This window comes from Mustela nivalis (genome assembly GCF_964662115.1).
Source record: "Mustela nivalis genome assembly, chromosome: 1".
In the NCBI taxonomy this organism is placed as follows: Eukaryota; Metazoa; Chordata; class Mammalia; order Carnivora; family Mustelidae; genus Mustela; species Mustela nivalis.
Window position 1 is genome coordinate 142,724,516 of NC_139020.1, and position 18,021 is coordinate 142,742,536.

Consider the following 18,021-nt stretch of genomic DNA (forward strand, 5'->3'; position numbering starts at 1 on the left):
TCAAGAAACAAACAAAAAAATATAAGCAATGGGGAAAGGAGAGAGAGAAAGGCAAACCAACAAACAGACTCTTAACTATAGAGAACAAACTGATGATTATGAGAAAGGGGTGGGGAGGGGTGTTATTGGTATAACAGGTGATGGGGAGAAAGGAGTGCACTTGTCCTGATGAGCACAAGATGATGTATGAAAGAGTTGAATCACTCTATTGTACACCTGAAACTAATATAAACTCTGTTAGCTAACTGGAATTTAAATAAATACTTAAAAACAGAAAAAAAATAATGTGGAGTTTAACATTAGAGTTCAGAAATTATATAAGGGATCTGATAGAAATAGGATACATGGGACACAAGCACTATATAAGATTTCGTTTTAGGAAAGTCAGTCTTCCAAGATTAACCGAACATACAAGTTGGGTGAGTGGTATCCAGAGAAATCAAACCTTTATTGAAAACTGGAAAGGTATGGGGAATCCAGCCAGGTAGGAGAGTCCAGTGATATGATAGCAGAAATGGTACCAGGATACAATAGCTCTAGTATTTAGTGTCATTTGCAGAGTCGGTACAAATAAAGTGGTAGTTTGGAATCATTCTGTATTCTTTATTACAATCATGCTCCATTTTATATTCTCTTCTCCTAGGCTTTTATAAGAACTGTTTTAGAATTTCCTATCTCTGGGGCTTATCCATTCAATTTAGAGTAATCTATAGGTCTTTCTTTCATCAAAACTGACCTGAGCCTGTTTCTCAGGATTTCCTCACCTCCATCCTGAGGGCTATTATATGATAAACTACTACTTTCTGAATATGTTAATATTTAACCCTGGTACTGGAGTTTCAGGCACTGTGGCAGCTTGTTTCCTTGTTTCCACATGAAGCTGCAAGGCAGATGTATAATAGTGCCCGCCATTTTCCAGAAGAGTTTCTGCAGGGATCTCAGAAAATTCTGCCAACTGGAATCTCCTGCTTAAGAAACAGTGTTGAGATGCTGTAAATAATAATGGAAAATATTTAAAGTAATTATGCAAACTAAATTTGGGTAAATGTTTAAAAGAGATAGCCAACTGTCAGTGTCAGAGAAGTTTCCGTCAGCAACTTTTACTGACAGGATGAGAGAGGATAAAATGTGTAACAGGCGTGGTAACACAGAGGCCTCTGTTACTCTGGCCTGCTCTGGTTTTGGCCAGTTCTATCCGAGTTGATAATGTTATGGGTTTTTTTTAAACTCATTTTCTCTTTTGCCTAATTTCTTAGTTTAAATTCATATGACCTCCCCAACCACAGGAATATTCAAGCATTCGGCTCACAATAGTTTAATTTAATGTCTCAAATGATGTCACTAAAGACCTGCTTTCTTTCTATACAGCTGCACATCAGTCATCTACATTCCACAACCTCAATCTGACATACCTAGTCCCACTCCCCTGTCCTAGTAGCAGAATGGCTATCCCAGCAATGACCCCATATACTCACACTATCCTGTGCCAGAGAAGAGCAAAAGTCATTTCTAGAAGTCTACACACACGCACACGAGCACGCGTGCATGCACATACATGGGTTTTCTTTCCCACAAGCTCCAGTAAACATCTTTGTAGTCTCACTAACTCTGAAATTTTACGCTCATCTACTCCCCGACTGTGGAGTTAACTGCATTCATGCTACATGACTGGGAGAAGGAAGTATAGGGATTCTTACAGGAAATCCAGGTTCCTATTAAGAAGGGGAAATGGCTGCTGAATGGGTAAGAAAAAAAGGATGACGACACCTTCCTTCTTGTCATTGTTCCTATCTTTTTTCTAGAATCTGTGTTTATTATAACGTGATCTTGGGTTACAGTTTGGTCATTGATCCCTCTTTTTCAGTTTCTCTTCTTGTTTTGTAAATATACTTTTAGATAAGAATTAAGGATAATTTTCATGAAATTCAAAGCCACATATTTTTATTTTCTGTACGTGGGCATGAAATTCATGAAGGAGGACATTGGATAAACATAGTTGCCTCTCATAAATATTTTTGAATGGTATGTGGGAAACACAATTCCTTTGGTCAAAGGAAAGAGAAAAACAGGCCCCAAACTGTACAAACATCTGTAGTTAATGTTCTAGGAAAACAGTGTCCGTAGTAGCCTTCGAGTTAGGGAAGGAATGTCCCTGGGCTCTAAATAGAAACTAAAGTCTTCTAGGATAAAGAAGTCAAGAACAGATGAACTAAGTGGGGCCAAGCCAAGGAAGATCAGGACATAAAAATTAGGAGTAGTGTTATATCTATACTGATTATTCTTTCTGTGTGACTTTGGTTGCCTTACTTCCTCTATTGCCTTACTTCTGGTACTTTGGTTGATTTAATTTTTATATCCATTAGTTTTATTTCCTGTTGGAACTGCTTGTTACATGCTTCTGTCCATGATCAAACACTTGATTTCTTATTTTTCCAGTGGATGAGAAAATATTAAGATTTAAGGTAACTTTTCAGCCCTTTCAAGTTGACCATACTGAATTTTACCTTCTTTGTTTAAGAATGTTATGAATGTCACTGAGCCCCCCAATATTTTGAAACTAGATAAGATTGGCTGGAACCCCCAATTCCATACTCTTTGGAAGTCCACACCTTTCTGAAATACGTACACTTTTCTGGGGTATTATTGGCACCTCTGTCTGCTCTCTCTATTCTGCATTGTGTTAATTCAGATGACAGTTCCCCCCCTTTACAATTTTCACACAAAAATTCTACTCAGAATAACATTAATGAACTCTTCGGCATGCTCAGTAATGGACACATGATGGCATTTAAAAGACGTCAAATTGATTGTAATGATGCATCCCTGTGCTTGAAATGCCCTTTTGCCACCTCTCTATGGTGGGATTTCACTAGCTCTTCCCCTCTATATCTTGAGGCTCATTCTGATCATTCTCTCCACACCACTATCCCATTCCCACTGCCACCCCACCATGTTTCCTCTGGCTCTCACTTTTTGTCAAAAATGTAAGCTTCTCCCATAACTCTCTCCTCATGTAGACTAAATGTCTGTCACCCATTCCTTTAGGGCCCTATGTCCACCCCAGGTGTCTCACTGTAATTTCTATGACAAAATAAATGAGCATTTCCTGCTGAAGCTGATTTCTGATCCTAAATATTAAGATAATGAAAGTTTTATCTTGTCATAATGGTATTACCAACAAAAATACAACCAATAATAATGACAGTTCCTATCAATTACGTTCTTCATAGGTACCCAGCCCTGTGTTAAAAACCTTGTATGCATTATTTCATTATTATTTCCAAGAAACCTTTAAAGCATCAATGTTTGAGTCTATTTTACAAGAAAACTGAGATTTATAGATACAAACATGGATCTTAACCATCATGCTAGACAACATAAACATATTTTCCTAGTTTTATTGGTTGTTGTTATTCTACAGACTTTAACTTTCTTTTATATTGCCTTAAAAACCAAATGGAATTTTATTTCTACATCCCCATTGTTAAATAGGTAATGAATATTTTTTTTAAAAAATCATCTCTATGTAATCTTGTGCTCAAATTGAGAAATCCTTTGGCAACATGTATCGACAACTGTCCCAAAAAATGAAATTCCACTTTTTTATTTGTGAATACATACATATTTACCATAAACATCATTATCTTTATCATTAATTTGCTAAATTTGAAGCCTAGTATTAGAGTCATTTATTTTTTAGATGCTCTTCAAACTGATATGGTAAACTATGAATCAACCCCCACATCAGCTTATTGTCAAACATCTAGATGCCAAAAGGTAAAACAAACAGAAAGCATTAATAAAATAAGGGTATTTCTTATGTGTTAAATTAAAAAGCACCAAAAATACTGCATTAATGTGTTAATATTGCCCCAACAACATTATCATTAATATACTCAAAATAATAACAACAGCAAAAATAAAGACCAAGAAACAAAACCTGAAGAAAGGTGGTTCAGATTTGCTACTAGATTATTTTATGGATGGAAGGTTTGGCTATCTTTCAGAGAAGCTTTTCTGATCAACACCAATCACAAAGAGAGTTATTATAGATAACTCTTCTCCTTGTCTATTAAAGAATTGTGGAAGGACTTATGAGTCAAGAATAATACCAACAGTGGTTTCTGAAAAGCATTTTCAAGATTTATTCATTTTGTGCAGTTTTGTACAGAAATATTTGCTTAGGCTTCGATTGAACTTGAGTTCAAATGTATACTCTTTCTTTCAACTCTCTAGGGTGAATGGCCTCTAGTAATGAACAAGTGGGGGAAAAAAGAAGGAAGACTATTATATATCCAACAAGTAATAGTTTTAGTATGACTTACAGGCATTCATATATCAGGCTGTGAAAACATCTGAGGTCTCACCTGGCCTGACTGGAACCTGAAGGTGAGCAAATGCCAACAGGCTTCTCTCTCTGGTCTCTGGAATCACCATCCTAATTCAGTCAGCTGAGGCTTCTGCCTTCATATGGTCTTGATCGTCAAGATACTCCACACTGCTTGCCCAATGGATCACCCCTTTACCACTAACCTCCTATGCTATCCTTTCCTCTGTGTCTTTCTGAAAACACCTTGTAAAACATAAAGATAAATTCCTCTACATCCTCATGCTCCTCACAAAAAATTATTTCTTCTTCATGTCTCACCAAAAATCTGTTGTCTTGAAAATGTATTCTTCCTCAGTCTCCCTCCTGGATGCAGACTTCATTTTCTCCTGTGACCAATGGAGCGAAAGGAGGGGTCAGCACTCTTTTACATCACTATTTTCTCTTGTACAGGGTGTGCAAATTCCTTCTTTTAATGACACTACCCCAGGATATTATGTTTTTCTTCTTCTTTTTGTTGTCATTCATTGATCTCCTTGCCAACCCCCACATTCAGCATGACCTTTTGTCACTAGCCTCCTCTTCCCTCCAACTCCTGCCTCATTATTACCATAGTGTCAACATCCCTTCACCTCCTTGTTTATCCAATGACCTTCACCTTCTGCAACTCCAGCCCTCCACATCAGAGGTCACATTATGGACCTGACCATACTGGCTACCCCTCTGAAATCTTAAAACCTTCATACTTGCTTATCAGCATTTCATTTTTACACATCTTTCCTCTTCTGCTGCATCCATCAACTTTCCCTATTCCATTTCTTTCCCTGTCCAGACAAGAAACATTGTGTATCGCTTCACCTGTTCTCTTGCCAGCACCCTCACTGCCACCATTAATAATAATGATGGGACTTGAAATTTTTTCCCTTTATCCTGGGTCATCTCTCTCTCCCTAATGCTCCAATGAAACAATTCCAAATATTTACCTTTCAACTTATTCCAATGAAAAGATTCCACTCATCTGCCATTCTGTTTGCAAGCATGCTGACCTTACTCCCCTGAGTTTCTAGTGTTCTCCCTGGAAAATTGAATGTTTTTTTATTTATATGCCAAATTCTCACTTAATGCAGGTAGAGGTATTTTCACGCAGGCTTGAAGCCATCCTTGCAGTTTGGATTCCTGAGTGAATCTGGCCTTTTCTTACAATTTGGGGTTTCCAGTATATGAAGGCCCGAATCAAGAGTCTCCACCAATACTGGATATTTTCTAGTAAGGAATTTTGGTGTGTCTTAGGGAAGTCTCACCTCTACCCTTTATAATAATTTTCCTTAGCTTTCTTTCATGCTATAATGTGATTCCAAAGAAATGCCAAACTTGAAGACACACTATAAGCACATTTTGTCTACTAATTCATTTATGGCATAGGCATTGTATTAGGGTTCTGTACAGAAACAGAACTAGTAAGAGATAAATAGATAGGTAGGTAGATAGATAGGCAGATAGATGATAAATAGATGGATAGAATACATAGAGAAATAAATAAATAAAGGGTAACTTATCATAGGAATTGGCTTACATGCCTTTAGAGGCCAAGAAGTCCCACAGTTGTGATCTGAAGCTGAAAAACCAGGAAAGCGGGTATAATTCAATCCAAATCTGAATGAGGGAGCGAATGGCATAAACTCCAGTCTGACACCTGAGAACCAGGAGACCACTGGTATAAGTCCCTGAGTTGAAAAGCCATAGAAGCAAGAGCTCCCATATCTGAGGGCAGAAGAATGGATGTCCCAACTCAAGAAAAGTATGAAAACATTTGCCCTTCCTTTACTTTTTTTTTTTTAATCTATTCAAGCCCTTAGGGAATTAATTGATGCCCACCTACATTGGTGAAGGTGATCTTCCTTACTTGGACTACCAATTCAAATGTTAAGGTTTTCTGGGGAAAGTCTTCATAGACACACTCAGAAATACAGCTTTCCCAGCTATCCGGGCATCCTTTAGCCCAGTTAAGTGGACACATAAAGCAAGCATCACAGGCATCAAGATAAAAACAAAAGATTGGGATTTCTGTGCTCTTCCCTGAACAACCATATAGTTCCTGTGGGTTTTACAGCTTGAGGTTTTTACCCAGAGTGCTGAATTATTCATCCATTTTTACAGTCATTCATTTATTCATTCGATAATTGCATATTAGGTGTCAACCATAATGAATCAGACATAGTGCCTCTAGGAGTTTTCAGGGTTTGAGGGCAAAGATCTGTAGTAGAAGTACAGACAAAGAGCACTCAGACATCAAAGGAGAGAATGATCACTTCCAAATTAGGGATGGAAAGAGGCTTCATATAGGAATTTAGCATCTGGATTCAGTTTGAGAAACAGGATTAGGATAGGTGTCATGAGTGGAATAGAAGGAGACTAGAACACGGTAGAAAACAAAAGGCACAGAAGAAGGAAGCTATGAAAGTAGGACTCATCACTGTGAGCAGGCAGATTTGGGTAAAGCCAAGGATAAGTGAAATGTTATAGGTCACAATTATTCTAAGAACTCAGGGCAAGTAGGTTGAAATTTACTACAAGATAACATTTTTCATCTCTCCGCTGCTTGACAGGTGTCATCAAACAAACTGTTCTCCAATTCTTGTGGCAAGGAGTAGAATCTGGACTCTGGCACCAGAAGGTCTATTTCCCTCCAATCCTTCTATCTTTTTGCACATGGCTCTTTGCTTTGAATGCTTCGTATCCTTGGAGGAAAGAAAACATACGTAAGGGCACTTGGGTGGCTCAGTTGTTAAGTGTCCGCCTTCGGTTCAGGTCATGATCCCAGGGTCTTGGGATTGAGCCCGGCATTGGGCTCCCTGCTCCGTGGGCAGCCTGCTTCTCCCTCTCCCACTCCCCCTGCTTGTGTTTGCCCTCTCTCTTTGTCTCTCTCTGTCAAATAAATAAATAAAATCTTAAAAAAAAATAAATAGAAAGGAAGGAAGGAAGGAAAAGAAAACATCTATAGCTGGACAGAAACTCCTCCATTATGTTTTTGTATTACCAAAGTTAAATATGCTTATAGAGGTAGATCATTGTCATGTAAATCTTTGGGGTTTTTTCCTAAATATGAACAGTCCCTAGATGTATTTTTCTCAAGTAGCTTTAATTCCAATTCCTTGTTGATTTCCCTTCTTTCCTCCTTATTTAGAGTGTTGATCCATCTTTTCCTTTCTTTCCACTTCCTCCCTGTTTTCCTTCATTTGCTTCTCATCCGTATGCATCAATCTTTAATATGAATATTCTAACAAGTCGAATAGGTCAAGCTTCTTCTCTGAAGCTCTCTTCGCTGAAAAACAAACCTATCAAAATAGAACATGTTTGTTGACTCTTGTAGAGACTGGATTCTTTCAAAGGATATTGTGGGGTACCCTCAACATTTCCTCTTGTTGTGTCTACTGCAGTCTACTAGGATGATTGGCATTCACAATGTGTGGGCCTGAGATGGTTGAAAGGAAATGTTTGCGTGCAAATGGAATTTACAGGGTGTGTGGCACCCTGGATCAGTTCCCTTCCTTCAACTAAAGTGTCTTTACTTAGCTCAAATTAATGCTTTAGTTACAGACTTAAACAGAAAACAACAGAGTTTCCACTGAGGACTTCTTAGTTCAGTTATCTATCTTTTTGACAAAGTCCTTCAGTTCTTTAATTTCCAAAATTTAATAAATAAATAAATAAATAAATAAATAAGTATTTTAAAAATTTAAAACCTGGTTTCCTTGAGAAAAGATTAAATGAGTCTGAAGAAGCTGAGGACATTAGTTGTTGGGTTGTGTGTTCCTTTAAGTTTATGAAAGAATCGTCTAGATGATAGATCAGTCAGATCATTGTTAAGTGATTTCGTCTTGATACTTTCAAATTTAGAGATTGATTTAAATAAATGATTTGACCTCAGTAGACACTCTCATTTGAAAAGGCCATGACTTCACAGAGACTTTTAATTCTTTACCATCAATAAATCATACTAATTTGCAAGAACAGTAGAGAATGTTAATCAACAAGGAAAGCAAAAACCAGAAATTCAACTGCAAAACGGAAAGTCTAACAGAAGGAAAATAGTAACGGTACAGAAGTTCAACTCATAAAGATTTTATTTGCCCTTTCTATTCCCAGGTACTTCAGTGAATATAAGTTTGGCAGTAGTGAACAATACCTAAAATTAAATAGGTTCATATACCTAACATAAGAAAGTAATAATAAACTTCCAGAACACCCAGTGGCTTAGTAGCAAACTCTGTTTCTCCTAGGTTCTGTCACATCCTTGCCCAATCTATGTTTCAACACTATCATATATGCTCACTTAAAACCTAGTACATAAAAGGGGTTCAGTATAGTTGTATTGTATGTTGCTAATAAGTGAATTAAGAATATATATCTATCCCTGGAATTTCATAATAGAGCACTTTGGGCTCTCATTTTCCGAGTTCCTCCCTTCTGCTGATCTTTTTTCTACCCTATCCTAGAATGTGTTATTAGCATTCACTGCACCAACTCTAAAACTCAATTTTGAAAATAACTCAGTTTCAAACTGGCCATTCTCTGACCAGCACCTCCTTCCTTCTACAGATACTTTAACAACCCTTATTGCAATCATTCTTTGACACCATTAAGCCTGCCTACCTGCTTACTGCCTGCCACTTTATCAGTATCCATTTTCTCCTTCATTTGCTCACATCCATGCCTAGTTTAGATCTTAGACAAGTACACAGCAATCTCTTCCTTTCGTGTGTTCTTACCTTCCCTGCTCACTTCTCCTCCTGGTGAAACTTTGATCCAGCTTGCGTCCAATTCTCGGTCTGCTCCATTCTTTTGAACAGCTGAATGTGGCAAGAGTAAAGCATGCCACCAATGCTGCTGAGTTTCACAGTAATTTTATGAGCACACAACTTACATGGGCCCTCAGCACCGCCCAGAAATCTTACTGCATATCCCTGGTCCATTCACTCCCACTCTCCAAGACAACCATGTCATAACCTTCTCCCAAACCTACCACCTCTCACTTGCACCTCACATCTTGCCTCAAGAAATAGCAACAATGACAAAAGAACTTAGGTATCTTACAAATCTTCCAAGCTTGTTCTGAACTCACTCAATCTACCCTGCTTAAATGGATAAGTTGGCCCTGCTGTCCCCTAAGGTCAGCCTTTCCTTTTCTCTGTTTACAGAGAACTCCTTTACTGTTAACTCCTTTATAGAACATTAAATATGTACAGAAGAATACACAATTCATAAGTTTGCAGCTCAATAAGTTTTAGAAAATGTGAAGTGGCAGATACTTGTGTATCTACCACCTAGATCTTGATATAAAAGGTTCTATTGTTACAGAATCCTCTTTTGATTGTTTTTGAAGAATTATAAATTGTAAATAGAATCACACAGTTTAAAGCATTTTTATGTTGGCCTTTTAAAAAAATCAACATTGTATCTAAGAAATTCATCCATATTTGTAGAGCAAGGATTCTTTTTTTTCATTGTTTATATCATATAACATAAATATATTACAAATTATTAATTCTACTGCTGAGGGATGTTTAGGTTATTTCTAGCTTGGAGCCATTATAAATAATGCCACTCTAAATATCTGACACATATCTCTTGGTGTACATTTGAAAGAATTCCTATTGTGCACATACCTAGGAGTGGTATTGCTCGTTCATGGATTCTGTAAATATTCTACCAGACAGTTTTACAGAGTGGATGTACCGATCTATACTCCTGCTAACAGTGTATGACTGTTCCAGTTATCCAATTCTCTCCAACACTTAGTGTTGTCAGTCTTTTTCATTTTTGCCCCGCTGGTTGGAGTATTGTGTTATATCGTAATATTTTTAACTTGTACTTTCTTGATGACTAGTGACTGAGGTTATGGATTCATATGCATACTGAACATTTGGAATTTAAATATTCTCTTTTCCTGAAGTGTCTGAATAATTATATATACATGATTTTTGTTGTTTTGTTTGTTAATTGAAATTTTTATTGAGATTTTATAGATTCATATGCAGTTCTAAGAAATCATATATAGAGAGATCTCTTGTACAATTGCCTCAATTTCCCCCAATCATAATCTTTTACAAAACTACAGGGTATTATACCAAGCAGGATACTGACATTGATACAGTCCACAAATTTCATTTAGATGCCCCCAGTTTTACTTACACTCATTTATGTGTGTGTATTTGCTATATAGTTTTTACCTATGTAACTTTTTTAGCTACCACCACAGTTAAGATATTAAACAGTTTCAGTATTGTAAGAATCCTTCTGTTGCACTTTTATACCTCTACATGCCTCCCTATTGGTCCCCTACCCCTGTGTCTAATCTTTGGCAACCATTAATTTGTTCTCCATTTCTAAAATTTTATCATATAAAAAATGTTATATACATGGAATCACACTATATGGTCTTTTAGAATTCTTGTTTCTTGCTCACCATAATTCCCTGGAGATTCATGTGTGTATTAATTGTTCATCCAAACTCTTTTTAAAAAATTTGGTGTTTAGTCTTCCTACTGATTGTGGGTCTTTCTTTTTTAAAATTTCTTTAAAATATTCATTCTATGTATAAGCTTTCTCAGATATACATACTGTAAATATCTTTTCTTTGTTTCCTGGTAATTAGCAGTTCTTATTTTTAATGATGCCCAACTACCAATATTTTCTTTAATTATTAGCTCTTTTTTAGTCATGTTTAAGAAATTTTTGTTTTTCTCAATTTCATGAAGGCTTTCTCTTATTTTCTTTAGAAAACTATATTAAAACACCTTTCATGCTTAACCTATAATCTAACTCAAATTAATATTATATATAGTATATGGTAAGGATCAGGGGTCATTTTTCCTGTAGAGAGATATGCAGTTAATTCGGTATCATTTATTAAAAAGATCATTCTTGCCTACATTGAATTATGGTGACAGCCTTTCTCTCCTTGCAACAATACCATAATATCTTAATTGCCAGACATTTTAGTAAATCTTGGTATCTAGTAGTATGCATCCTTCAACTTTTTTCCCCCCAAAATTTTCTTGGGTATTCTGTGTCTTTTGCCTCTCCATATAAGTTTTAAAGTGAGTTTGTTGCTTCTACCAGGAAATGTGCTTGGATTTCAACTGGAATTACGTTAAATTTTTCGATTGTTTTCAGAAGAATTAACGTTTTAACAGTATTGAATCTTCTAATCCATGCATATGGTATATCCCCTCATTTATTTAGGTCTTATTTAATTCCTGTCATTGTTTTCTAATTTTCAGCATAGAAGTTTTCATGACTTTTCTCAAACTTATTTCTAGGTATTTGATTTTCTTGACGCTATCAATATAGTAACATTTTAAATTTAATTTTTAATTATCTGCTGCTGATATATAGAAATAGGTTTTTTTTATTACCTTATATCCAGCAGCCTTGCTAAACTCCCTTATTAATTCTAATAATTGTTTTTTAAATTCATCAGTCATTCAATCAACAAATAAAGCAAATTTTTTTTAATTGAGAGAGTGGAGGGAATTTGTGATGCCTATATAGGGTTGTTTGAAGTTCAAATTTTAGACACGTTTCTCAATCAGCTTCATTTCTATAATATTGTATCTTATTTTTATTACTACCACAAAAGCTCGAACCTGTCAGACTTTGGATTTTTCCAATATATTCATGAACATTTCTATCTCCACAAAATTGAAGGCCTCCTTAACCCAACCTGTGATTTTATGGGAATGACTACTTCTCCCTGTTGCTCAGGGGGTGAGATTTCATAAATTTCCAAGCTGAGAACTAGTTCCAAGACTCTTCCTTGTTACTCTTTTTGCTATGTGTTGCCAAAAAATGGCACCACCCCAGAATACGACGTTGACAATGTGTATTTTTGGTTTAATAATTTAATGCACACCTCTCTGGGGATTATGTTTAGTACTATCCTAGGGAATTGGGTGAATAATATAAATTACATACTCCTAAGAATTCTGGGCTTCCATTTTTATGAAGCCATCCATCGGCCATCTTTCCTCCATGAGTGTTTTCACTCCTAGTAAGTGAAGTATGTGCTGCTATCTGTGTTCACCACCACCCACTCTTCAGGGATAATTATTTCATTTTCCACAGCTAGCTACTTTGTTATTTCTGTTAGTACCTACTTTATAAATTAATACTAGCACAAAACATCATGAAAACATTCATTGCTATTATTCTGGATGAGGATCCACTTCATTCTCCAACGTTTTATTGGCAGAAGTAGAATATATAGGAAGAATGTGCCATGAGGGCCCATATCAGGGCCTAGTGGACACTCTTTCCTTTCAAGGAGAATCTCTCCGGCTTTCCTCCTCAGTGCATGGTCTATCATTCGTTGAGTGGCAAGGAGACTTAGAGACCTTAGAATTTCTCCAGGCAGCTATTACTGCTTAGTCAAAGCAAGCATGTGAAATGTCACCAGCTTGCCATCCTGGGACCAGGTATTGCTCCCCAGCTCTGAGATGACAATTTTTCCAACCAAACACCACAAAGTACCTCTACCTGAGGTAACACCATGCCTCTCACTCAGCTGCTCACCCAACCCAACCTGTTCCTTTTACCCTTAAGCTTCCTTTTTAGAAGAATCTTTACAGTGGATGACCTTGAAAGTAATTCACACTGCATTCTGTTGGTATCATCTTCCATGATCCTGGTTTCTTCTGTTCAACTTCCTTTCTGAGGTACCTTTTTGCAACTCTCCTGTATCCTTATAGGCTTTCTCAAAAGTCTTAGTTGATTTGTAACAAGCAAGAATATATTTTTGCCAACTATGCTGACTTTCCAGGTTTGATAGTACCTGGACAAGTCCTCTTTCTGGAATTTCTTAAGCAGCTTGAAGAATTTTATAGCAAGGACTAGAAGCACCAATTTAAAAGCTAAGCAGTTTAGTGACAACTCCAAATGAGCTCATTTGATAAATTATTTGAAGAAATTTCAAAAATTCAAGTGGAGGAAATTCCTTGCTCTACAAATTATTAAATGAAAACTTCTTCACAGGAAATATATAAAACATATTTGTTTTGCTTTAGTGGGGGAAGAGAAAGTAAATCCAAAATAAAAATGTGGAGTTTTGTTTCCTCGGAAATAATCAATGATTCCACAGTAACAGAAACAGTTTGTCCTGACTTAAATAGGCAAAAACACAATTCCTCTCCAATTTCACCATTTTTTTTCCCTCTCTGTGTAACTATCTTGGTGATGCAGCGTCTAGACTTCTTGGAACAAGTGATGGAGTCTGGAATTTATTCTGTGGGTTTGAAAATGGCTATTCGGTTCTCCTTCAAACTTACATGTGGAAGTCCAGTGCTTTTAGAATATGTAAAAATAATCAAGCTGTTTACCAAAACCATAAAATTTCTCTACTCATGCCTAAACCTTGGGTTGCTACCAACAAGGAAATATCATATGGACATACTTCTTTTATTCATTTCATCTCATTGCAATGTGGTTCTCATCAGCCATGGAATCAAAAAAAAAGCAAAATAATTTGTATGCATGAAAGAATGGTGGCAGATATTTTCTAGCCTTTGAGACATATCAATAAAACAAATTAGCTTAAAGGATATATATCCGTTCTTGGTATGGTTTTAATAAGTAATCTATAGGAATTTACCAAAACAAAAGGAAAGATTTCTTATATTGCAAGGCATTCTCTTAGTCTTTTGTCATTTGTTAGGTGGATAAAATAAAAGGAGTCTCTGAGGCATCCAGATCTAAACAATGTTTGTGCAGCCTGGATTATTAAGTCTGACTGTAGTTCATCTGTGCTCTTAAGGAAATCAAACTGTGCTTGCCAAGAAAGTTCAGAGTTATTTGTCACCAATTACCTAAAGCTGGGAGTTGATCTTACACATAGCTGGAGCCATTTCCTGTAAGCATTTGCTCTGAATTTTACAAAGCTGTCACTTCTTGAGGCTTCACCCTACAATATATATGTCTACTCCTGCAGAGTTTTATTGCAAAAGTTTATCCTGAAATAATAGTCTTACAGGGCAGAAAGCTCCACAGTATTGACTTGTTTAAAATAAGCCTATTCTTAATTTTCAATGTTCTCAAGCTCTGTCTATTGTCTTTTCTGTAAGGCAGGGGGGAAAAAAAAGATTTTTTTTTCATTAAAAGATACAACACACTGAACTAAGCTGATGTCATTTATACTATAAAATCTCTCTTGGTTCCATTCAGAGGAATAGTCGAAGAGTAAGTTACTTTGTAAAGTAAGTGACGCATATAGGGTAGTCCTCCTGGAAGAAATTTAGGTATTGTGAGCACAAAGTAAATAGAAAATCTATCGAAATGAAATGACAATAAAAATATTAACCAAAGGCATATCATTCCATGTTTCTTAATTGGATCTCCAGTTTTTCCAGCCCATTGACAACAATAACAAATCAACTTGACATCTATATTAGATGGGAACAATCAAAAAGAATGTCCTAAGACCTTATTTACTTAATTTCAAAGATAAAGGAGTAGACCGAAAAGTGTCCTCAGTCATGGGTCAGAAGAACTGAAGTTTATTGCTATTACATGGGATCTTATCTCAGTCTGCAAAATGGGTGAGCCACCCTTCCTAGCTCACAGCTTTGTTCTAAAGAGGAGTATGGATTTGTGCCAGAAGCAGTTCAGTTTGGGCCATGTTGACAGTTTCCCTGAATGTCATGGGACTTGTGAAAAATACTGATTCTGGTCTACTGGACAAAATACAGATGAGATTTTGAATTAACTCAAAGTTATTTGAAGAAGCTTAGCTAAGAATCACATAAAATGCTTTTCATTAACTACACTGCCTGAGCAGTCTAGTTTGACAAGGGTGGTCTAACAGTGAGGTTGGTGAACTAGTGAACTAGAATGAGTGTTCCTATGCATGACGCAGGCCAGCCCCTACTCATAACTCACAGAAATGGCTCCTGAGGAATGCAGACAGGGGAGCTGGGACAAATCAAAGTAGTGTCCTATAGATAAGTGCCAGTGGTATCATATTCTCATGCAAAGGATACACGCTCACTTATTAGACCCAGTTGCAAAGTTTGGAATTACTAACTTGGAAATAGAAAATACCCAAATCAATGAGGTATTCTTTTACTTGTATATTATAAATCTTGGAAAACCATGACGAGAAGGTAGAACATGAGCCCCAATAGAATCAGCTCTGGGCTTACATAAATTCATGGTTGGCAAAAATATATTCTCCCTTGTTACAAATCTACTAAGACTTTTGAGATTCAATTAGAGAAGCATTTTCCAACTTATGTTCCTTAGAGCACTAATTCTTTCTTTTTAATTAACATATAACATATTATTATGAATCACAGCTCTGTGATTCATAGTCTTACACGACACCCAGTGCTCACCACAGCACATTCCCTCCTCAATGTCCGTTACCCAAACACCACATCTTCTCACTCTCCCACCCCTAGCATATAGTTCTGAGCAAAATTAGTAGATTCTACCAAAAGGAAGGAAGGAATGAAAGAAGGAAGGAAGAAAGGAAAGAAGGAAAGGAAGAAGGAAGTAAGTTAGTCTGGTTTAATCATCTTTAAATAAGTTACTGTAAAACTTGATTTCTCAGTTTTTATTGTATATCAATATCACAAAAGAAGATACATTCTGCTGCATTTGCCATAATGCACTAGAACACAGCTCCTTTCCCAGCTGAGCTACCATTCAAAAATAATATATTATAAAGAATGCTCAGTTAAAGGATTTTTAATAACCTGTATAATATAAGAGAACCGCTTATCTGAAATGGCCAATGGACTATTATCCCCGAAATAGTGTGGTTTTGTTAGCAAGGCAGACAGCTACCGTTGAGCTCTAGATGTGGAATACTCTTTCCCAAAAGATGGCTCTGTGTTTTGTACTTATTTGGAAAAACTGATAGTAATCAGATAACTGAGTACCTATGTCTGCTTAAAGACAAAAGGTCAATAATGAGAAGAGTTGGCAGAGTATATGTTTAAAGGTTATGCAAACAAGCTATGGGGGTGGTAAAATTAATATCTGCAGTGAGCTCAGAATTATTAACAGCTAAGGGCATGCAAGATTTGTAACTGGAAATGGAAGGCTTTCTTCTTGTAACTTTCTCTTCAGCCATTGAACAATTATTTACTGAGTATCAGGCATGGCATGGTGTTTTAGAAGATACAGAGACATGAAAAGTTTGGCCTCTGCCTTTAAGGAGATGACAGTCTGGACAATTTCAATAGAAAATTGATGACTGCTGTTAGAGCACAGGGGCTAGGGCATAGAAATCTCTGGTGATTTTTTAGTATAAACTGATGTAAACATCTCCAGGCCATTCAAATAGTTGCTCTCCATCCACGTGACAAGGTTGTTTTTATATAGATAGGAAGTGAACTGAGTTGTCATTCGTGGCACCCACTTATTAGTTCCTATATGTGGATTATAGACAACAGTTAAGTTTGTTTGATTTAGGGTTGTTTCATTAAGCCTGCCTCTATTTTTAGCAAGTAGATACAGTAAGACAGTTTTTGGTTTAGGATGGAGATACATTTATCCCAAAGTTGCTTAATTGCTATCATTCTCCATGAATACTGAACACCACCACCACCAACTGAGGAGCTCATCTCCATTCAGGTATTCCCCTTAATTGAGAACCATTACGTCACCTGCACACTGAAAGTACAAAGATACACAAGACATAGTAATTTAGGTTTTCCATATTGATGCGTGGCATTTATATTTGAACTCAGAAAATTTAGAAGAATAAATTAGCAGAGGCTTGCAGTTTTCTGTCAAAATCAGGTCTTCAACATTTGTGAATGGAGAGAACTTGTCTTCAGTCGATGATGCTGGTTCTGACGTTTTCATGATGTTAGTCAAGTTCAGAAGCTCAGGAATACAGCTGATTCCATATAGAAAATTCTATTCTTAAAGAGTAGAATGTTGAATTTGCAGGGGAGATATGCATTAGACATGGGAATATGGAATTTGGGTTTTGTGGGTGAGCAAGTAATTTTCCTGGGGCTCCCTTTCTACAGTGGAAAAATGCAGCTTATTTCCAACACATGGTTGACTGAAGACTGCAACTTAGTGAAAAATGGTTTGACTGTTTCATTGTCCATCCAGATGAAGAACATTTGGAGAACTAAAGGAGTTGAAAAGAAAATACTGCCAGTGACGTGAATATGGAAGGGGGGAAGGGCTCAAAGGAGACTTTGTCATTATTGTTATTATCTGTAATACTATTTCTTTTGCACTTAAAAAAGTGATAGGAAAATGACAAAATGAGAACATGTGCCAATTCTGAATATTGCTATATGCATATCTCTTGCATTATTCCTCTATTTCTCTTTTAAGTTAGAAAAAAAATGATTGCTAACAATCTGATGATTCATTCATTCAACAAATGATTCATTGAGAGCCTACTATGTGATACGTGCTAGCAATAAAATGAGAATTTAAAAAAAAAACAACAAAACAAAACAGATATCATCCCTGTCCTTATAGAATGTATGTTTCAGACGTGAAACTGCCATGTTGGGAACTAAGATAGAATGGTTACAAAGACAAAGTGAGGGAAGGGGGATACCATGGAGGTGGGCTGCTGTTCATGCTGAATCAGTAAGCACAAGTCATTCTCTACTGAATAGGAACTGCCTCATCGTTGATCAAAATGAAGAGTGATAATGCACTGG

General features: G+C 36.5%; 1 protein-coding gene across 1 annotated transcript in view; it reads left to right on the forward strand.

Moving 5' to 3' along the window:
* Positions 1–18,021, forward strand: part of RBMS3 (RNA binding motif single stranded interacting protein 3) — a gene marked incomplete at its 5' end in the record, with an annotated part of 521,563 nt that overhangs the window by 486,136 nt on the left and 17,406 nt on the right. The gene's annotated exons all lie outside the window — the stretch shown is intronic.